At 44.9% G+C, this 24,151-nt stretch overlaps 2 long non-coding RNA genes across 3 annotated transcripts; both read right to left on the reverse strand.

The window, feature by feature from the left end:
• Nucleotides 1–1,085: 1,085 nt before the first annotated feature.
• Nucleotides 1,086–18,481, reverse strand: LOC119394375 (uncharacterized). Its single transcript, XR_005184122.1, has 3 exons — nt 18,375–18,481; nt 7,381–7,507; nt 1,086–1,301 (listed from the first exon to the last, which is right to left on the reverse strand). It is a non-coding gene; the product is annotated as an uncharacterized LOC119394375 (long non-coding RNA).
• Nucleotides 18,482–20,767: 2,286 nt separating this feature from the next.
• LOC125758466 (uncharacterized) lies at nt 20,768–23,385 on the reverse strand. Of its 2 annotated transcripts, none has more exons than XR_007416102.1 (3): nt 23,183–23,385; nt 22,029–22,106; nt 20,768–20,882 (listed from the first exon to the last, which is right to left on the reverse strand). It is a non-coding gene; the product is annotated as an uncharacterized LOC125758466 (long non-coding RNA). The 2 variants fall into 2 exon arrangements; XR_007416103.1 differs by having other exon boundaries at nt 20,768–21,161.
• Nucleotides 23,386–24,151: the final 766 nt, after the last annotated feature.

The following is a 24,151-nucleotide window of genomic DNA, read 5'->3' on the forward strand; positions in this document are numbered from 1 at the left end:
ATATCGGTGCAAAGGTACATAAGCAAGGAACAAAAGGCTGGCAGAAATACTGTGCTAAATACACATGAGGACATGATCATGGCAGACAGTCATTACCCCTCTCATTTTCTAACCATGACGCACGTGTTGTATGCAATGAATGATTGCCACTGGTGATTGTGTTATTGCCCCATGCCACAATTTCATGAACCGAGGCAGTATACCAGCGTTAAAAAACAGGCACATCCCATTCAGGTACAGCTTGTCTTCATGGAGCTTAAAAGGTTCAGAACAAGAACTTGCTTTTACCAAAATAGAAAACCTTCCGCTGATAAGCGTGTTAGCAAAACAGGTTCCACATCGAACGAAGCTTTCCAGTTGTTTTAAAGCAACTGAGTTTTATGATTATTTGCTGACATTCATGCAGTGCAAAGCAGGCCATTTGATGTGCCCTCTTGATTAGATCAGAAAATAGGCCTTTAAAAATCAAGGTAAAACTTGCAAATATTTTCTGTTCAGTTTGTTACCAAGTTTTTTTTCTATCCATTGGACCATAACTGATTAAACTGCCATGACGTGATTGGTGTTCTTGTTTATTCAGTCGAGATTCTAACAATTCATACCTAGAGGTGAGCTCTTCAAGTTATCTTTAGATTGTTGTGAGCTACTCCTCGTAATTGTCTAGTGTTTTTTGTTCAAACACTTCTAGTCTTGTTTGTGCCACTAATTTTAGCATCTAAGCTTCTTAGATCTGCAGTGAATTCGGCTTGGACTTGATACTTTGAAGTGAATGGTTATGCATAACCTTGGAAAAGTGACACAAAACCCTCGTTGGTTTGCGAGTCGTTACAGAGGGAGTCAATTTCTAGAAGGGATTCAGAATGAGTGTTATGACGAGTGTTATAGGAACATAATAGCATAAATGTCAAAGAAGCATTTACATAATCTCACTCGCACCTGTGGGCACGGAACAACAGCAGGCACAGGGAATTCAATCCTTTAGTGTATAATGATAAGTGTGCACCAACCTGCATCACAATCAGAGGTACAACTAACAGCCATACTGCTACCACAGCTCACATGCCCACTGAAATTCACAGGTGCAAATTGAGCGGCATATTGAAGTTGCTGTTGTTTACTTGAGTCTCTGCAAATGTGGTTCAACTTCAGTGAACGAGCTTGCCAGGTGAGGGTGCATCCAAGAAAGGTACACTGTCGACGATGTCAGGAATTGGCAATTGCAGGGTGATGGCTGTGAAGACTGTGGAACAAGCTGCAACGTACCCAGTTGGCAGCCCGATGAGAAGCATGGCAATGAAGGCCTGCATTATGAAGGGAAAGTGATTAGATGCATGCTGGTAGCACTTCTTACATGCCAACTTATCAAGCACCAAACAATATATTTAAATGAGTACACTTCTCTAAAAAATGCACAGAATTAATTGACAAAATGTGGCTGCTACATGTTCAATAGCAATAACTTGCTCATGCGTGATGCTGCAACTTGGAATGAATATGACAAACATAAAAAAGAGCATGTCACAGCTTACAGAGAGATATCAGTGTACAAAAATTTTAAAAGACTCATCACTACAAAATATAGCTCTACTAAACCAACAAAGCATCAAAACTCTTTTAATGGTAGGCACATACAGGGTGTCCCAGCTGTTGAGCGCCAAGATTTTGAAAATGACGAATAGCATTACACGAAGCAAACCTAGTCCATATTGTTCCCATTATTAAAAAATTTGTGCAACATTTTATTAGCGAGACTATTTAGATAATTATACATTTTGTTACTCAGAGCTACCCACCTAATATAAATGAGGAATCTAGGCATATTAAGGAACATGTAAGTGAGCTGTTTTCAGCAACATATGTAGAGGATGAAAAAATCTGTAAACAGGGGGTGGGTGCTCGAGCCAACGTTTCGACAAGTGGACTTGTCTTCTTCAAGGCTGGAACTGATTTGAACTGAAGAAGACAAGTCCACTTGTCAAAACGTTGGCTCAAGCACCCACCCCCTGTTTACGGATTTTTTCATCGCAGCTTCCATCTTCCACTTCCTGCTGTTTTTTGGATATGTAGAGGATGCTATTCATGTGTGAATTGTGGCTGCATTGTGGTGCTCTCTTAATTTGCATATCGGGCAGTGTGCAAATCCAGAGCATTTTTTTGTTCTTTGGGGCTTCAACAAGCCAGAGTCGGCTTTTCTGTTTGTGAGCTCCAGTTGCGCGGGTACGCAGATCATCCATGCCTCATCAACACCTCCTGCAACCTCTACATGGTGTCAGCAGTACGCTGAACACACGTGTTTGCTTGCAGGCACCATAAACACATCACAGGTGTCGCCTGCACCACTCGTGCCGCTAATCTCGCAATAAAGTCGAGCCAAGCTGCGTGAAAATTCTTCATAGCCACTCTCTCATGGCCGCTCGGCTGGCTTAGAGTGCGCTTTGTGATCTATCATACAGGAATGGTCCCACAGCTGTGACATAGCAGCAGTGTTCTCAATGCCTTGGATCCTATGGGGACATGATATCGTCTGAATGCCAGCCAATGGGTAGTATCCGTATTAAAAACAGCACAATATGAAACACAAACAAGAAGGATACAGGACTAGTGCTGACTACCAACTGTTTGGTGTATTGGACACTAATCAAAGCCTCCTCTAACTACACATCGAAAAGATCTTTCCCTTTTCTTTATAACGCCTCCTGCCAGAGCCGATCGAACAGGCCACACCTCCAGGCGTGTGTTGCGACCAGGCACTGTGGGAGAGCGCTCGCTACCATACCACTTAGTCACGTGACATGATGTTACTAGCTGCTCAGAGGCAGCTGCAAGGGCTGCGTGTTTAAAAGGGAATGCCACGAGAAGCACTGGCCACTGTACCTAAAAAAGAGAGCAGGCAAGGGAAGGGCAGCGCATTCGAGGCTCACGCTCCAGGCAATGAATTATAGGAGGCGTCACACTAATGTATCTTGTTAGGGTGGAGAAGCGGGCGTGTTGGTATTGCATGATCCGAGGTAAAAGGCGTGAAGACGAGGACGGACAAGAGAGAGGCACACACACGGGGAGCCACTTCCAAAATGTTTATTCCAGGAATAACATGGGTTCTATTTATAGACAGTGCTATCACATTTTATCGCTGCGCAGTCTCATTCAGAAAATGCCACTCTTTTCATGATAATGATATGGAGGCCACCCTCACACAAGAATCACCTGCTTCAAGAATCTTTTTTACCTCAATCATTAATCTAGTCCGTTTATCACGACTCCTGGCGATCACAGAGCAGGCACGAAAATCCGGTGAAACACTTGCAATCTTGGCAATGGATTGCCACGTGACCCTCTGCCATTCCAAACATTATTGCAATGCTTTCTGATCCTATCGTTTAAACATTGCTCAGTTTGGGCCGCATATTTTTTTACTGTATGACAGGAGAATATCGTAGACCATGGGTTCTCAAACTGGGTTCCACGAAACTCGGGGGTTCCGCAAAGGGCATCTTAGGGTTTCTCGAGCGGCCAGAACGAATGCAACTAGCGCCTGTTTTACCCCCATTAGCACCCAATTTATTTACTTAGACAAGAAATTTTGCATTTTATTTTCTATTTAACAAAGCCAGCGCATGCCGCACCTGCACATCGGGTGTCTGAAGGTAGCGAGAGATGCACATGGTAGCAGCACTAAAGACTCGTCTAGTGCGCGCCATGAAACTTGCGCGATTTGCGGGCCCGCAGTGAGAGCACTCGAAGCACTGGTAATTCATGATCGTGAGTGCAGTTTGAACTATGTGTGCTTGAATGAGTTGCGTAATTCTGCAAGCCGATATGGAAGATGATATTGGCTTTAACGGGCACCTTGGCGCTTTATCCATGGCCCATGGCACGTCTGCGTTCACGCGGCACAATTTTCATACACACTGATTTGCCATTGCACTAAATCGGTTTTGTAAACAAAACGCGCAATGAGCACTTTGACACGCACAACAGGCATCACTTTGTGCCCTCTCTGGGCTACACGAGCATTTAGGCTTAGCTTTATGACCGATGTATCTGTCTACGGCCATTTCGCAGTGTGACTGGCATGCCAAGTCTATGCCAAGTGGAATCGAAAGTCTATGTATTATCGGCGATGTCTATGTATTATCGATAAGTCTATGTATTATCGCAAGTCCTATTTTAGCGGTGATGGCCTTCTTCGATATTAAAAGATAACAGGCCAATGCGGGCAGTGGTAATACTGCCATATCATCATAGAAAGAGCTCCATTTTCTGAATGCGACTGCGCAGCGATGAAAAGTGACAGCACTGTCTGTATGAGTACCACCCATATTATTCCTTGAATAAACATTGTTGGAAATGGAGCCCCGTATGTGTGTCTCTCTTGTCTGTCGCCATCTTCTACCCTTTTACCTCATATCATAATATAGCTTGAAATGGAGTAGACAAGGGACGTCAAATAATCTAGACTTCTAGCAGTGCCAGACGACAAAACTTTAGTCAAACAAGATTAGTTAGGGATGTAGCAACACTCCTTGTCAGTTAGATTAATCAAAGGCATGCTGACACATGTTGCATCTCTATATTTCATTGCAAATGCTTCAAACCCTTCACATGCATTCGCATCTTTGTACTCAAGATTGTTAAGCGGGCTATTGCTTATGGGTCTTGAGGAATGCCCTGGTTCACTCCTGCCACCACCATGCCACAAGGAGCTATGGGTCTCAAGTTCGGCGACTCAAGAAAAGCAGCCCCTGAGTGTCTGCTGTCTTCGTTGGCTGCTCTGCTGCGACAGGTTTGGTCTATGAGGGAACGTGGCTGGCCGAACCTTCAATGCCTACAATGGTGGTCATTCCTTATGTGCATAGTGTCTTACACCAGAACAAAAAGGCCCCAGGATGAGCAAGGGCTCATGTTGTATTTCTGGCCCCCAGCAAGAAGGTGAATCCGAACAATCCAGCCAACAAGAGCCGTGTGAAGAAGCATGCCACAAACTATGTGTTATGCAGATGTGAGGTCTCGTATAAAATACCGACCAGATGTGGCAGTTCCCACATCGGGCAGACGGGCCGTTGCCTCAAAAACCGTATGTGCAAGCACACAAACAACTAAAGACGAGAAGCAGCAGCAACATGGCCAACCACCGTATAAAATGTGGCTGCCTACCAATTTTTCAAGAGACCAACGTACAGTGCAGATACAAAGATGAGACTGCACATGAAAGGTCTGAAGTGTTTGCAATGAAATGTAAAGATGCAACATGCACCAGTGTGCCTTTAATTAATCTAACTGATAAGGAGTATTGCTACATCAGTAACTAACCTTATTTGACGAAACAAACTTTGTCACTGAATGCATATGCCACTAAAAATCTGGCTAATTTATTCTCCCCTGTGTACTCCATTTGAAGGTATATTAGTTTGGGCGACAACAAAACAAATCCACACGTTTTTATTTCTTTCTTCCCAGGGCCAATGTAATGTCATACACAGCTCTGAATGATTGTTGTAAACTTTTACACGCATGCAGAACAAAATCTGCTATGACCCGCAAAATATAGTAGCCGTTTCTCAAACTTAGCACACTTAGCCGCATAACGCAGTATGACGGCAAAGTTGACTTTGCATGCGCTGCAGTGTGATGCTATCGCAAGTTCCTTGTCAAGATAACAATATAAGACAAGCCGTAAATAACCAAGGCCACACGCAAACGCAGCAGCCTCCCCTGCCGTTACATCAGTGGGTAGTGGTGAGGGTTCGCAGCAAGCTGTCCTGTTTCCTCAAGGCCCGATAATTTGTAGAACTGTTGTCATTTGTTATTTCTCTTTTGGTGGCTGTTTATCAGGAGATTTATGGCCATGCCTCTACAATCAGAAGGAATGGTCACAAATTGGGAGTCTCCTGGGCAAATTGGGAGAGTTGGCAGGTACGGAGTACTATGAGTTTATCTCGCTGTCAATGTCAATATCTCGCTCACAAGTCAGTAAAGTGAACAAGCCGCTGCAATGTTAGCTTTGTGGGTCTCTGGTGAGCCTCTATCGAGTGTCACCACCAGCGCTGTCCATCACGTACATTTCACTGGCACACCCGCAATAAGCAAGCAGTAAGAAGTCTACGAACAAACTAAATTCACTAGTGTGGCGGCAGTACAAAAAGCTGAGAGGTGCACTCTCTAAACATCTCCATACGACACGAAGGCCAATAATCATTGAGATGAACTGCCAAAACCTGTGACTTATGTTGTTTACATACAGACCCATACTGATGACTACATCGCTAATGTACACCTTCAGATTCTGCACTTGCATAAGCTTTAAAACTCAATTAAAATATGGTTTAGGCTGTGTTTGTGGCTGATATTATACAGATGACACCTATATGCTCCCAGTGATGTGATGTAACAATCAAATCATGTTTGATTTTTTTATTTGCTAAGACTCCTTTAACTGCGGGGTTCTAGTATAATCTACCCTCCTTATGGTGTGAAGTCATCAACAGTGACATTGAAAACTCTCTCAATATGCATGCTAGAGAGAGAAGATATGTTGTAATGCATGTGCACACCTTGCACACACGATTGTGGTCCCATTGCCACAATGCTCATATCTGAGTCCTGTTTAACGTGCAGTGCTTTACCGTTTCTACTGTTCAGAGAAGACACTGAACTAGCCATCGTCACGTCATAGCAGCGTTGGTCCAATTAGTTGACCAACATTGCGCTGAAGATATAATGATCAGGAACTGAATTCAGAGGGCTTGGCTTTGCTCCTCTGAACATGTGCAACCGTACTGCTCGTGGCCAAGACCATGCTCATACTATGTGGTTTTTGCAAAACTGAAGTTCTCGAAGCTGTGCTGCCTCTTATACTTCTTGGTCAATGATATTACCGATTACATGTACTTTGTCCCTCGAAAAGTATCTAAATCATAATGACCATCACAAATTAAAAATGCAATTGAGTATTTACAAAACTGCCAGGAAGTATAATTGATTATCAGTACTAATTACATGTAAATCTTTAAGCGCAAGTCTTAAGCAATGCAGTTGAGCAGTATTGCACAAGACCCATCTCTGATCCCAAGATTGCCAGTAAATAATTAGGAAATAATCTGAAAGCTTGCCTTCAGAACGCTCCGTATTTCACAGGCTGCTTTAAACACATTTAAGCAAGCTGATGTATACTACAGCACGTGTTCAACACAATAATTGCAGTTTTATTCTCAAGATTTCGTGTTTATAAATAGCTGTCTTGTTTCAATTCTGCAACTCGAACATGTCCAATCTACCTAATTATTTTTAGGGTGCAAATGTTCGTTGCATTAATATACATTGGGTAATGATGAGGAAACACAATTTTTGTGGTTTAAAATCACCGTAAAATATGATGCTTACCAGACGGATGGCACTCACAGCATAGTTCCTAGGTATTCCTTTCTGTCACTCCTCATCAGCTGCATTGGTGGCAAAGTAAGATTTTGGTTCTGCTTCTCATTTTTTTCTTCCGGCCTGTGCAATGTACCTAAAACAAAATGTACAAATTTCATCCAACACATCAAAATAAAATCATCAGCGAGTTCTTGGTACTCTACAGTATGAAGTAGAGTCATAACTAAGGAGCAGTGTTTTGTTGTCAAGTTAATTTGGCATATGTTCAGTTATTTCCAATTAAATTTTTTTTTCAATCGAACAAATATTTATAGACATGCTTTCTATCTTACCAGCACATTTTGCCTGAGGCAAAAAAAAACATTGCAAGTTAGCATTCATGTCACGTGTTGAGTGCCGATTCATCCACAATCCCACAATTACGCTATTGTGAGTGAACTTGGCAAAGCATTATCTATGTATGTCTTCCCTTGGCAAAGCATTATCTATGTATGTCTTCTATTTGGCCGTGCCCTCTGTGCTAATTCAAGGAGTGCAACAGTTTACCATAGAATTTTTGGTTGGTTGTTAGCTCACCCACTGCTGCCCACTCTCTAGGTTCGGCACTCTAAATTCAAAGCATCAGAACAAACTTATCCAAGGATGGTTGCTTGCTGGGCTAGTTGGTTCATATCGACGAGTGGCACAGCGCGGAAAAACAGGAAAGGACGACAACAGAGACAGAGTGCAAAGAGCGCTGATTTTCAACTGTTTATTTCGCTGGCAGCATCAGGTATATGTACTACAGCGGGACCGAAACATAGCAAAAAGACGATAAACAAGAGGTGCATGGGGTGATAGCTGCAAAGATCTAATCACCAAGTTTCTAAAAATTTTTGCTCCTCCTTCGTCAATGTAAGCGATGGCATGCTGACGCATCCCTCTCCCGCACAAGCAATTTCGGCCGCCTCAACTATTTCCCTGACGCACTGGTCTTTGTGGCGATAAACAATGCCACTTTTTGAGAACTCGGCATTGCACGGCTTAGTATGCCGACACATGGACTTATCGACACAGTTAGCGCATTGTAAGCGGAGATGGCCCTGGTTACCATATCTTAAATTCTTGTTGTGCTCTTTAAGCCTCGTGTTGACGCATCTGCTGGTCTGTCCGATGTATTAGCACCCGCAAGACAACGGCATGCGATATACAACGCCCTCTTCACAAGGCACAAACAGATTCTGGTGATGAATACTGCACAATTTCTTTTCTTCGCTTTTACAAGGGTTGGTTTTCTTGCAAAGAACTGAAAGTTTTAGTGGAGCCGAAAACATGACGCCGATGCCTAGACGCTTTCCCATCTTCTTTAGGTTATGGGATGTCTGGTGAATATACGGAATAACGGCTATTTGCTTCTGCACATCGACACCTGCCACATCATTCTTGTCACCTTGCTGGATTGTTTTCATTTTTCGCAATAGGCCTTCAGCTACAGAGACCACAAGGGAGTCCGGACAGCCAGCCTCCGACAGCTGTCTATTTTGAAGCGCTAGGCTTTCCTGAAGCATATGCTCGCAAGACTTTGACAGAGCATTAGTGAGACATTACTTAAAGGGACACTAAAGGCAAATAACAATTTATGTCAGAGTGAAAGCTCAATGTATGACGTCTAAAACGGCAATATTATCAACAGCAGTGTCCTACTTACCGAGAAATTAGGCTAAATGTATCACACGATGAGCGCCTCGAGTGAGACATTTTGAAAGTGATCCGGATGAAGTGGGAGAGTCTGAATACAATTAATCACTAGTAATCAAACTAGCTGCAAAAAAGAAAGAACCTTCCATGCATCAAGACACGTAATACAATGCTGCTTGTTCGTTTCTGTTTGATTCATGGAAAAAAGAACCTTTGGCGTTGCCATGGGGAACGGCGCACGTGGTTCAAAAGTTCCGTTTTCACCGAGCTGCGCTTCGCCTGGCATCCTGCTTCGCTCACGCGATTGCGTCTCAGTGGTAGTTTCGGTATCGCGTACTGCCGTGCGTTTTGCACGCTCGTGAAAGTCGCTCTGACAAAAAATTCGACAAAATACCGCATGCATGTGATGTTGCCGGATGCCCGAGTGGTTCACGCCGCGGCGCAGTAAAGGCGGGCAACGTTGGGCACGGCAACAGTGACGTGCAAAATACCGCTTTCAGGCGGGTGATTTGAAGTGCGCTAACGCGATGCGGACCACTAAAACGTGATTTTATTTCAGAATAAGCACTTCCTTGGCACAAAAGTAGCACTCCGAGGTTTTTGGACTGCTATTTCAACAATCAAGGGCGACTTAATGTTTGCCTTTAGTGTCCCTTTAACAATACTGCGCTTCACTAGCTTAGAGTGGGCAGATAGCGCGGGTAACAGGGCTTTTCTTGCTCTGGGTTCATAACCCCAACATATTTGATCGTCGAAAAACTTTAGCTGTAGTTCTAAAAACCTAATGGAATTGTTTTCTGGCATTTCATGCGTCAAAACTAAAGGTGTTAGGTTTCACCTGAAGATGTCAAGCACGTTTAAGCAGTTTGATGAAAATCCGCATTTACGTTGTCAATTATGATTTAAAAATCATCAACAAATCTAAAAACCTGGAAACATTCTGTCTTTTGACAGTTGATGATCTCGGGATCGCGCATAGCTAAAAACAGATCACTAAGTACAGGGGCGATGCATGACCCAATACAAATTCCGCGCTTTTACAGGTAAACACCTGTGTCCCAAGTGGCAAATGTAGACCGCAGGTACATGCCAAGCATTTCCAAGAAACCACCTACAGACACTCCGCTACTGTTTTGAAACGTAACGGCCCCTAACCTATCAATCGCCTGTTCAACACACTGTAGTAGCGCATCCTGCGGTAACGAGTAAAACAGATCTTTTATATCTATTGAAAAGGCCGACACTTTAGCATTTTTATAAATACTCAACGTGCGCACTGATTTTTACCAAGAATGGGTCTTCTTTCTGAAGCAAGGACGGCTTATCTTGCAGGAACAATGCCAGACATCTTTGCCACGTATCCTTTTCTGAAATGATTACCCGAAGGGGGCATCCAACTTTGTGAGTCTTTGCAGAAAAAAAGATATCTAAAGAGGACTTTTTCTTATCCTGAAATTGTTTGACAAGTGATTGTATTCCTAGGCATTTACAAAGTTTCGTAGCTAGCATCTTAGCCTTTTTGAGACTTACTTGGTCCATCCTATTGAAGTTGCTGTTGATAGCCTAGGTAGCCTTTCTACGGAGGACATCATTTGCGAAAACCACAAAACCACCCTCTTTATCCCAGGAGAGCACACAAAGGCGGTTACTGCACAAATAATCGGACACTTTTTTCAACGGCTCTGTGTGAGAAGGCCGTACTGAGCGTTCAAGAACGTCCACCCCCTGTGAAATACAACTGTTCCTCTCATCTTCCGGTGCAAGTCTTGCTACTTGTCCGAATCTTGCTACGGATTTTCACCATGCGGATTTTCATCAAACTGCTTAAGCGTGCTTGACATCTTCAGGCAAAACTTAACACCTCTAGTTTTGACGCATGAAATGCCAGAAAACAATTCCATTAGGTTTTTAGAACTACGGCTAAAGTTTTTCGACCATCACTGGCCACTCTAAGCTAGTGAAGTGCAGTATTGTTAGTACTGTCTCACTAATGCTCTGTCAAAGTCTTGCGAGCATATAATTCAGGAAAGCCTAGCGCTTCAAAATAGACGGCTGTCGGAGGCTGGCTGTCCGGACTCCCTTGTGGTCTCTGTAGCTGAAGGCCTATTGCAAAAAATGAAAACAATCCGGCAAAGGTGACAAGAATGATGTGGCAGGCGCCGATGTGCAGAAGAAAATAGCCGTTATTCCGTATATTCACCAGACATCCCATTACCTAAAGAAAATGGGAAAGCATCTAGGCGTCGGCGTCGTGTTTTCGGCTCCATTAAAACTTTCAGTTCTTTGTAAGAAAACCAACCCGTGTAAAAGCGAAGAAAAGAAATTGTGCAGTATTCGTCAACAGAATCTGTTTGTGCCTTGTGAAGACGGCATTGTATACTGCGTGCCATTGTCTTGCGGACGCGAATACATCGATCGGACAGACCGGCAGATGCATCAACACGAAGCTTAAAGAGCACAAGAATTTAAGAGATGGTAACCAGGGCCATCTCCGCTTACAATGCGCTAACTGTGTCGATAAGTCCATGTGTCGGCGTACTAAGCCGTGCAACGCCACGTTCTCAAAAAGTGGCATTGTTTATCGCCACAAAGACCAGTGCATCAGGGAAATAGTTGAGGCGGCCAAAACTGCTCGTGCGGGAGAGGGATGCGTCAGCATGCCATCGCTTACATTGACGAAGGAGGAGCAAAAATTTATAGAAACTTGGTGATTAGATCTTTGCAGCTATCACCCCATGCACCTCTTGTTTATCGTCTTTTTGCTATGTTTCAGTCCTGCTGTAGTACATATACCTGATGCTGCCAGCGAAATAGACAGTTTAAAGTCAGCGCTCTTTGCACTCTGTCTCTGTTGTCGTCCTTTCCTGCTTTTCCGCACTGTGCCCCTCGTCGATAAACTTATCCAATTTCATGCATTTAGCATATGCGAAATGTTCCGAGCTTTCGACAAGAGGACAGGCTTTGTTTTTTGCTCTACAGTTTGCAATATGGTATACATGATTTAAAGATTTGTGCACTCCTTCTTCATGAAGGAATTGTATAAGTGGCTTAGCAGCATGCTAAAGGTGTAGCCTTCACTATAATGTTAAGCTGCACATTCACAACAGAACACGGCTAATTCAGGCATCATTCGTAGCCTTCATTATATTGGTCCTTAACTTGTCTTAGTAACATTTTGCCTTGCACAAAGCAACAAAATACCTGCATTTTCAAACTTTATTTACAATGCCACGTTCCTCTGACACACAGTCTAGTCCATACTGCACCACTCTGTGATGCGTCCATCAGAGCTTAAAGGGATACTGAACAAAAATAGGAAAAAATGACAAAAGCATCGATATTCCGCTTGAACAACGCGACTGTTTCTATAAACGGAACTTACTTGACATATTTTTGAACAGCTGGCTGTATTTTTGGAGGATTATTAGAATGCGGCACATTTTCCTGTGCTGCTACTTCCCTTTCTCCACCTTTCCTTTACATCCCACTCTCCCCCTCCCACAAAGGTGCTGAGATGGCCCCACCCTTTAGAGGTAGCATTGTTTGCTGCCGGTGCTGTTCATACTAGTACTAGGAACCTTAGAGTGGGAGTGGAGCGGGTTGAGAGACACGAGCGACGGCTAGCAAGGTTGGCACGCCCATTTCCGGGGATGTTAAACGTCACCTTCTATAGGTGACCGCGCGGCCACTAGACGCAGCAGTTTGTGAAAAACGCACTAAATTCATTGTTTTTAGCAACTTTCTGCCTTATATGAAGGTTGCGTCTACAGATTTCAGCACCCAAGCTTTCAATCTGGTTGAAAATCTCGATGGCAAAAATTTTGTTCAGTGTCCCTGTAAGAAAATAAAACTGGAAGGCCGTAATGGTACTCGGAGCAAGCACAAGAGGAGGGGCAAGAGATACAAAGATGCAGCACCATCTTCCAACTGAAATTTGTTACAAAGTGGCACACATGTATATACAGTCGAAACCCGCAATAACGAAATCGTGCAACAACGAAACATTTTCCTGTCCCTGGTGAAAACCCATAGGATCAATGCATGTCGCAGCTCTCGATAACAAACTTTTGGTAAACTAGAATCCCGCAACAATGAGCACTGACCAGACGTTTCCCCACACTCCGAAATGCACTCAAATGTATTTGCTTCACACCTGCACAGTGAGAGAGACCATTGAGGCAGAGGGGATCGTACGGTCAGGTAACGAATGCGCAAGCTTGCCTTCGTTGCACCTTTCAGATAAGGAGCATTCTTACCTAGCGTGACCTAAGGACAAGGGTTACTGGTAACGCTACATCTTGCTGATGTCAACTATCCCGATTTTCTTACTACAGAGTATGGTTTTTCTGTGTACGCACATGTGCGCACCTATCTAATAAATTTCAGTTGGAAGATGGCACTACGTCTCTACATCTTGTCCCTCATCGTGTGTTTGCACTTAGTACCATTACGAATTGTTCACTCCAACTAGCCAAAATCACAACTTTCTTGAAGCTCGTACTTTTTCATGCAACAAACACGGGAAGCTGTTGCATGTATTATAAACAGTAAACAAACAGCACACAACACCACTCAGCTTAAGAAATACGTTCCAGGTGGCCAGCTCTGTTGGTTTTCACTATTTTTTTGCCCAATGCAGTGGTGTACCTGGAAGCGTGTCATAAGTGAACATTACCCTGTCAGTAAAAACATGCAACAGGTTGCCCATCACGGGGGTGATTCTGCTGTGGCACATGTGCGCTACAGGGTGTGCCAAAAAAGAACGAACTTCTGGTCGCCGTTCTTGAATTTGAGTGAATTTAATCCAGGTGGAGGTTACAAAACAGCAATAATTTTGAAGTTGGTTGGTGAAAAAAAATTTTTTTGTCGCTTATATAAAAAAAGAAAAACGAACTTTTGGTCACAAAAAAAACTTTTCCGCCAATTTCGCAATTTCTCAATTTTAAACACACCAGCAAAAACACAATATTTGTTCCTCTCAAAGAACAAGTGGAATGCAATCTTATGAGTGTTTTATTTAGCTTTGTTGTAGAGAGGCTTTTGAGGACAAAATGACACAAATGGTAAACGGCACAAATTATTTGTACCTCATGAGTTTATTGCTGCAGACAAGTTAAACTGAGAATAATAAAACTCGGTAAATATTGATTTTGATATCTGAAGTTTTTTTTCCAAAATTTGTCATGGTTATTGAGCCCCCACAACTTAACCATCAGCCATTGTTTACTGACAGCCATAGCTACAAGGTGCAGTGGAGTTACAGGTGAGTTACTGAGCTATATTAATGATAATTTCTGGGGTTACAGCGTGCCTCGTAAGCAAGATGTGCTTATCAGGCACGCTGTAATAGGGGGCTTCAAATGAATTGCGAGCAGGTGGGGTTCTTTAACATGTAGTGGCATCTAAGCAATTGTGTATTCATGCATTTTCTCACTACTGAAACGCGGTAGCCTTGGCTGGGAAATGAACCTGCATCCTCAAGCTGCTAAGAAGCGGCACCCTACCTGCTAAGCTACAACTGCAGGTCAGTGAGCCATATTAAAGGGGTACTGACAAAATTTTGCGGCTGAGATAGCCTGCGGGATCGATTCCAGTGAACATGTGTGTATCATCTGCAAAATATCAACAGCGAATATAGCTTGGTACGTATTTTCAATTCTTTTTAAGTTTGCGTAAGCGTTCATCCTTGGGCTATTGACATCCTCAAAGGTGACCCTTGTTGACGCCCTACTTTGCTCACGTGACCACACTGCAACAAGTTATGATGAGGCGCTGGCGATGAGGCGGCTGGCGATGAGGACATCGTCAAGGTACGCAAACACAGTAGGGAGGCCCCGTGTAATCTCAGAAATGAACCGCTGGGAAGTTTGAGCTGAATTGCAGAGTCCAAAAGGCATCCGCACGTATTCAAACAACCCAAAGGGCATCGTGACGGCGGTCTTAAGTATGTCGGCGGGCTCGACAGGAATCTGGTGGTACGCCTTAACAAGGTCCACTTTGCTGAAAATTGTGCAGCCATTGAGGCGCGATGTAAAATCCTGGATGTGAGGTAGCGGATAGCTGTCGTGGACAGCCTTGGCGTTCAACACTCGATAGTCCCCACAAGGACGCCAGTCACCAGGATCACGCTTTGGCACCAAATGCAGCGGGGAAGCCCAAGTGCTTGACGAAGGGTGGATAATGCCGAGCTGCAGCATGTGGTCAAACTCCCGTTTAGCAATAGCTAGGCGGTCTCCAAACAGGTGGTGTGGTCGAGCGGCTGCCGGTGGACCCCGGGTGACAATGTGGTTTGTCACCGTATGTTTAGGCGGCTGAGTGAGGTTGCACGGTTTTGTTAACTCCAGGAAACTCACCAAGATTTTTTCGAACGGTGATGAAGGTATCAGCATGCGGATGGCCATTGGAGCGATGTCGGACAGGACTCCCGAGATGCAGAGACGAGTCTGACCGTCTATGAGGCGGCGCCGTCGCACGCTGACGTCCAAATCGAAGTATGAGAGGAAGTCCGAGCCGATGATCGGTTCAACCATGCCTGCGATGACGAAAACCCACCGGAAAATGCAGTGAAGGCCGAAGTCGAAGGTGAGAGGTCGGAGTCCATACGTCGCTATAGATGAGGCGTTGGCGGCACGAAGCACTTGTCCCCGACTTCGAACGATCAGCCTTAGTCGGGGGCACAACGCTTATTTCCACGCCCGTGTCTATAAGGAACCTGGCGCCCGATAGCTGGTATGTGACCATGAAAAGGCGGCTGGAACGAGAAGGGAGATCACACGCCGCCGTCAGTGATCCCGGCAGGTGTTTCCCTGCCACGAACATGGAGGTGTACATTTCGTGGCCTGGTGTCGGAAACGCCGGTGGTACCAGCAGAGAGGTGGAGGGCTGGAACTCCGAGCTTCTCATGTGCGTGAAAGAGCTCGATGACCGAAACGAGGCGAACGAGTCTCCTGCAGGGGGCTCCGGAGTGCGGCAATAGAGGCGGCAAGTTCGTCGATGCGGGCCTCAAGACGCGAAATCGCCGTTTCTGCTGGTGGTAAGACAGCGTTGACAGATTGGGAGGTCGCTTCATGAACCTGATCGGCGAGCTCCGCCAGGCGGTCGAGGTTGACATCGCCGGCCGCCGCGAAGATGAGGCGGATTGGCTGAGAAAGGCGTTGAAGGAAGAGCTCGCGAAGCAACGCTGAGTGGGCAGACACGTCGTGGTCCCCAAGAAGCTGTCGCATTCGGCGCAGTAATTGGGAGGGGCGCCTGTCGCCAAGGTCCCCCTCTGCAAGGAGCTGCTGTAGGCGGATGCGTTCCGAAGGCATGAATCGCTCCAGCACCTTGGTTTTAAGGTGCTGATATGGTGTAGTGTCTGAGGGGTTGGAGAGGACGTCGGAGAGCTCGCTGGCAACATCAGGAGGAAGGACAGAGGCTACGTGGTAGTAGCGTGTAGTTTTTGAGGCGATGCAGTACAGGGAGAATTGCGCCTCGACCTGGTGAAACCAAACTTGCGGGTCCTGTGGCCAAAAAGATGGGAGACGCAGTTGCACGGCCGAGACGTCCTGCAGACGTGAGGTTTGTTCAGTTGAGGGTGCATTTGAGTCAGTCATTGTCTTCGTCCTAGGTCACCACTTGTAGGCTGATGCCTCAGGAGCGAAAGAAAGACACGCCTGAACGATAATCGATGCCAGCCAGGAACGTGAGCCGTGGCTTCACGTGCCACAGCCTAGCGCCTTCATTTTTTTCTTCTCTCGCCATCGCGCGCTCTCCGGTTTGCGCGCCGCCCGAACGAGATCGCTACAGCGTCATAGCCGCCATTTTTTTTGCTGCGTTTGCTCCAGCAGCCTACTTCTGGGCGGCTGCTCGCGAACTGCGCGGAAGTGTGTCACAGTTCTATGTGCTGATCTGATCGAGCGCTGCACCCGCTAGGTGGTGATAGTTGCACCCGGATGGACAGATGGATGAACAACTTTATTTTAGTCCTTCGGCGCGAGGCTTGTCATTTTTGAAACCGAAGCTGACGACACTGGTCGGTAATGAGGAGTCCGTAATTAATTATCTGTCGCGCACTGCAGGCCCCCAGTAACACATTGCAGCAAGAAAACACGAGGCTAAAATTTTTGTGTCAGTACCCTTTAAGAGAGATAGATACCAACTAAGGCACCTCACTACCTTTAGCTGATCACAAGAGCCTTGTGCGCCGTTGGCTCTGCACCAGGCTTTTCGATTTTCTTGAAGTGTGTTGTATTGATGAATGGCGGCCAGTTTTAACCTTTCTAAACCAAGATTTTAGGATCGCAGCCACTGCTCCATTTAGGAGTTCATGATGTAGTACACCCTGCGACAAAGCGGCTGTTGTAAAATATACCGTCCTTTCCTTCCCTTCTGTTAATTTTAAAAATTTGATCATTTCAATTATGGTCAACTTTGTTAGCATCCGAGTGTCCAGATTGGTAGCCTGTAGAGAAAATGTCATTTGTGAAGATCAATACATAATAAACAAAGTTGCATTAATTTATTCACTTTTCAATTATTTACAAGTGGTTAAACGCAAATGAGTAGTTTTGCAGCCTATCATCACGTCGGTGGGGACGGGACGGGGGGTGGATTGCTTTACAGGCGGTTGTTTCAACGTTTATGGCTGCCACAATAGAACCACACTCGTTCTCCTCACAGACTATAATATAAGAAAAATTATATTCGTGCTACAAAACAACAGACGGAAACTTGCACAAGTTTACTAACGCTGACTTGAACCAAACGCGAAAGGACACAATAACAGAAGCAACAAGAAGTAACGGCTGAACTGGTGGCCCGGGAAAACATGATGAAACCGTGGTTCAAACAAACAAGGGGCTATGGGGCCCATTCGCTCACAGGGCCCATCTTTGATAGACATAATCACAAAGAGCAAACTAAGAATGAATCCAAGGAAAGCATAATTGATATTATTTTTACTTTACTTAGTGTATACATAAATAGAAATAATGAACAAACAAATAACACAGCATCTATGGTTTTATTATTTCTTGGCTGCATACAATAGATTACACCGGTGTCACACGATCACTTTTTGTCGTCATCAGGGCCGATCCGGGTCTGATTTCTTGATCGCGATCAACAATAATCGCTGCTACGCGGTTCAAATTATTCCGGATCGAGTTTGGCTGAGACGTTAGTCAAACCGCGATTTGGGAGCCAGATCGCAATCAAAAGTACCCGTGTGACATCGGTATTGAACGTGACTTACGTCACAATAACTGCAACGAAACATGCGATGGCAAAAAAAGGCTACAAAAGAAAAGAGGAAACGGTCTTCGTGAACAGACCCCGCTACTTACCTGATCATGAAGCGTGGGAAGTGCCAGGTGGAACCACGCTACCGTAGACTTCTACCGTAGAAGCCGTTGCCGACGAAAGCCTTGCTGAAGTGTACGCGGACAGGAGGCGGCACAGCAGAACACAAAACTGATAAATTCAGCCGCACGGTTTCTTGATAACCTAAAGTTTCACACTAACGAAGGGACCGCGGCACCCGCCCTTGCAATGTTGTTTTCGGCGCGAAACTGTCACGTGATTGAAAGAGCCCGCGATGCAACCGCTGCGCCCTCAATATGCAATGTAAGCCAGTGATGTAAATTATAGCCTCCGAGACAAGCATAAAAATTGGCAATCACGAAGGCTGTGTATATGCGTCGCTTGTGCTTTAATTTGGTAATTATAGACATGTTACGTACAAATTGTATTGGTATCTTTGAATTATTCCTAAAGTTTCATTCCACTGACATCTTTTAAGTGCAAGTACATAAAAAATTTCGGCAGATCCCACGTACCGGGAATCGATGTTATGCGAAGCATGCGCAGGAAAGGTACTTGGTACTGCGGCCTAATTTTTCACATTGAGCGAAACATGAAGGAATGACGCTGGAGTAATGTGCAAATGGTATATACACATACGTTGAAGAGTCGCGCATGTGTTATATAACCAGTTGTTTACAGTTGCGCAACGATGCCAACAACGACATGGGAACAGGGGCGTAGCCAGAAATTTTTGTCTGGGGGGGTTCAACCATACATTATGTATGTTCGTGCGTGCGTTTGTATGTGTGCGTGTATATATGCGCAAGCAAAATTGAAAAATTTCGGGGGGGTTTCAACCCCCCCCCCCTGGCTACGCCCCTGCATGGGACGCTGATATGTAGTGCAATATTGGATAGCATGGACTCGAACAGGACAATTAAAGGAAACATGCACAGGACAAGCGCAACGCGCTACTAAGCTTCCTCCAGAAAAAATTTCTCTAGATATATATACACAGCCGAGTGGCACGCAGGCGCCCTGCACGTACGTTACACTCACAGTTGCAGTTATGTTACAGTTGCGTTTCAGTTGTTATTCTTATACTTGATCCTTATGATAGACAACGCACGCACGTTTCACGAACTCGTATGAATGTGTGGAACGGGTTTTTGACAGTTCAACAAAGTCATCATCACCGTGATCAGTGAGCACCAGCAGCTTAATTGACAGGACTTGTTATCGAATCCGTTAGTGATCGTGGCTACGAGGGGTCTTAGTGTAGTAAAGTGAAAGGTATAATACAGCTGGTGGAAATCGTGAATACCTCTTACCAAGAAATGATCTATGATACCTCCCGTCCTGGACCTGGCAACGAGGTCTTGTGATGCCCTGTTCACATTCAAGCTGTCTTTCATTGCAGCTGTGTAAGAAGCAGGCGTTGTTGGGTTTTGATAAATCAATGTTCAAGCCACCGGCAATGATGAGGGGCATGGTCCCCTCGGCAGAGTTATTGTAGGAAGCACTGACCATGCACTGACCCCGATTTCTGCGCAATCCACGTGGTCCACGTTGCGGACCACGTGAACGAGTGGATGGTAGTTGAGCGTCTTCCAGAGCTGTTTTGTCTTCAGCTCCCTCAATTTCATTGTGTCCGCCGCGGTGGTGTAGCGGTTACGGTGTTCGGTTGATGAGCCGAAGGTCGCGGACTTTGATCCCGACCGCGGCGGTTGGATTTCGATGGAGGCGAAATAATAAAGGCCCGTGTGCTGTGCGATGTCAGTGCACGTTAATGATTACTGGTTAAATGTTGGTTAAAGTTGGTTATCACTTTCTTCGCCGGTCAATGTGTATGTTTCGGTTACTGTGTTGATTGAGAGTCTGTATCACCTGTGGCACATAACCCCATGACATGACCTCTGGTATTCGGTTATGTGCCACACGTGACTGAGAGAATGGGTTTCATGACGTACGCGACAGGTATTTTGCGTTATTCACCCAGACAACGCAAAGGCATCCTAGGGACATCCAAATGACATCCCTTTTGGGAGTTTGGGACATCCAAAAGACGTCCCACACAAGGTGGAAAAACATCCCAAGTGATACAAAAAAAGACCTTTTTGGGATGTCCCAAAACTGCATGCGTGTGGGATGTTATTCGGACATGTGGCCACTTTTTACTGCAGGATTATTTCAAAAGGGTGGGACATCTGCTCCCATAACATGTTAACTTGCTTCATCGCGCTCGACCACCCCCTACCTGAGAGAGCCAGTTGCCTCTCCAGGAAAGCATATTCCTCGTCCAACCAACCCACTTTTTTTTCACATAGATAACTAGATAACCTAAAACCAAGTCATGTGTTCAGAAACCAAGCAACATGCATGGAACATCAAGTGACCAGCAAAAATGATTTATTGCCTCACTATTACATGGCACTACAATCATGCCGAGAAGGACAAAGAACTTGGTATTGATGAGCGTGTAGTCTAAGGTGCACACTTTCGAGTGGAGGGCCTTCCATGGCGTCCAGCAAAAGGGCTTGCAGAGGCAGCTGAGGACAACAAAAACAAAGCCTGCATGTATGTATACGTACTGCACACAACATGCATGAAAATGGTGAACAACAGGAACATAGCATGACTATATTGTCTTATGTCTCCTGAGACAGGGTTAAACCTCATTCCAGATGCACAATTGCCTGCTTTTACTTATTGCTTTGTCAACACTAGAATCATGAGAACTCTGTATTTATGAGCATGACATCTGGGGTGCACGCTTTCAAACGCAGAGCATTCCAGCTGGCGTCCAACAGCAGGGCTCGCAGAGGCAGCTGAGAACAAAAACAAAGCCTTAATGTACATGTCCATACTGCACACACAAACGCACAAAGATGGTGCACAACGGGGATATAGCATGCCTATTTTGTCCTGTGTGTGTGTTAAGAGGTTAAAGGGACCGACAACCAACTTTTATGGTACCTATTTTCTTTAACGCGACAGAAAGCTTACCAGTCAGAGTGTATAATCAAGGAATGGTGATGTGGAAAATGCCGTGAAACATTTGTAATTCGAATTTTTCTATCTGCGACGGATATGAAGTCGTATACACACGTGACAAGACATGATGCAAACAGTGAGCGTGACAGCGGTTCATGTTCGAGCGCGGCGGTTTACTGCGTGTGTGTGTACTCGCGCGCATGCGCTGCGGCTCGACATGGTCCACTGGCTACCGCGAAGGCAGCGCTGTTACTTGCCACCGTGCAACTCCTTTTACCTCATAAGCAGCACAGAATAGAGCGGGGATGGATAGTAATATACATACTAATATTTTTAGGACCAATAATGGCACACATGACGGTATCAGACTACGTGACTTTGTACAGCAAAGTGATCAACTCCGCAATCTAGCTTTAAGGCTCTTGCGATAGGTTGCACAACATGCCTTTTTTTGTTACTTTTAAACACAATTTAGAGATATAAATCCTACTCACAGCGCGAAAAGGATGCTGGAATATGTCAGTATATAGCGCGGTCTTTTCATTTCTGACAGGATCTAATCACAAGTTCTGGCCAGTTGTCGGTCCCTTCTCCTTTAAGCCTGGTTCATACTGAAGTGCTTGTAAACAACAATGCACAATTTTACTTATTGCTTTACCAACGAAATTCATGCCAGGAATGACAAAGGAATTGGTATTTACGAGCATGACGTCCAAGGTGCACGCGTTTAAACACAGAGCCTCCCAGCTGTTGTCCAGGAGCGGGGTTCGCAGAGGCAGCTGAGGAAAAAAAACTAATCCTTCATGTATATGCATATCCACTGCAAGCACAAATATGCATGAAAGTGGCCCACAAAGCAAACATAGCACAACTGTGTTGTTGCATGTCTGCTAGTTTAAGAGGAGTAAAACCTGCTTCATAATTACTTGCTCATAAGCAGAAATTTCTCCTTTTAGCTTACTCTAATTATGTCGGTTACGACTTTCGCATTTACAAGCATGAAGTCTAAGCTGCACGTTTTCCGTCTCGTAACCTGCATGCCTATGTCCAGGAAGCTGAGCACATTCTATGTCATTACCGGTAGGCAAAGGTGCAGACATTTGGGGTAAAGGTGCACACCAGGGGCACCACTACTAGAAGCAGCTGAAAAAAAAAGAAAAAAGATCATGTAATATGTGTACACAGCTAGCACATGCAAAAAGAATATCATTGAGCAACAGTGCATATCACAAATGTGCTACATTTGTTTGGAAGTAAAACCTACTTGACAAACAGAGTGGGCTAGTTGGTCATTTCGGTTGTGTGAAACTACTTGACTGCTGGTAAAGGATGAAAACAACATGCACTGAAAAAAGGCGGAGGTATCGGGAAGCCAGACAAGGTGCCAATTGCTAATATGCACCAAGTGACTGAGCAACAGGTTCTGCTGCTTCATAGAGATGTAGCAGAAACACCAACATACATTTTTCAGTTTCTTGTTTCAGTAAGGCAAAAATCATGATCATAATCACAAACGATACGGTATATACTAGTACAAAACTGGGCTGTGCCCTTTTCTTCTGATAACCGGCTAACTGATGGCCAGCAGCAGGACTCACACGTGCAACTGAATAAAAGAATAGCAAGAATATGCGCTGTTTTGAACATAAGTTCTGGCTTTTCTTACAAATGGTGTCATAATGAGAGCAAAAAATTTGGTACTGGGCATAAACTGAGGGCAAGCCAGTCTTGTGTGCAGCAATGCTTAATTCATGTCCACAGCCCACTACAAATGGTTAAACTTGACACATGCATTTGACCATTCCAATTTTTTTTACGTTTATGTCAGTTGCCGTGGAAAACATGTACAACAAACCTTTGAAGTTTTTTTCTTTGTCGTCCAGGACTTCTGATCGTTCTCCACGGCACTACGCACGCGCCGGCTTGCAGTTATTCGAGGCAGATCAGCCATGTGTTCCACGATCGCGGTGTCAATCTACACACGTGGCCGACAACAACAACATATCAGCATTGTGAGCTTAACAGTTTCTGCGGAAGATAAACCAAATCGCGTCACAAATAAAACTTACACCCACGTGCAATTCTTGCTGCGAGGGTCCAGTTCAGCGTACGCCAACCTGCGCGCGAAGGGGAGCCAAAGAAGAAAGTGCTAAGAACGTGCTGATTGCAGTAATCCAGGCATGTCAAGTACTTACCGAAGAGGTGGAAAAACGTTGAAATCGGCAAGATCTTGCAACCAGGCAAACACCTACGACATGCGCGCTTGTGATTTTTCGACGAAACGTCACGGATCAAACACCTAAAAACGAGGCCAACGAAGAGTCTGATCTATCCGAACTCCAAATACTCCAAACACGCCGGGCGCCATGATGGCGATGGCAATGTCTGCGCAGTGCTCGCAGCAAATCGTCCACTATTTGAGCAGGTGTTGGCTCGCAGTAAGCGCAATTAAAGAACAATTGCGTATTAAAATTAAGAAAGAAAACAATAAAATAACAATATTTCATTCAATTCTTCTAAAGTTAATATGTCGGTGTTTTTATAAATACGACACCACCACACCACCGCTCGTGCGGTGCGGCCGCCGTTCTCTGATCTTTCACGAAAAGCACGGCGTGCGTGGCGCGAGTACGTGCGCCGTACCGCTGTACCGCCTTTACCAAGTGCAACACTTGCTCACGCAGACAGCAATCGATCCCTCGTCCTCATAACGGCGCGACATTTAGAAAGAAACAAAAAAAAAAAACAAACGAACACTTTCACAAAAAACGCGAATATATTGTTTTTCATGTGCATGTAGATATGCAATTGTGCACGCGCGCCA

The sequence above is a fragment of the Rhipicephalus sanguineus genome, chromosome 5 (genome assembly GCF_013339695.2).
Source record: "Rhipicephalus sanguineus isolate Rsan-2018 chromosome 5, BIME_Rsan_1.4, whole genome shotgun sequence".
Lineage (NCBI taxonomy): Eukaryota > Metazoa > Arthropoda > Arachnida > Ixodida > Ixodidae > Rhipicephalus > Rhipicephalus sanguineus.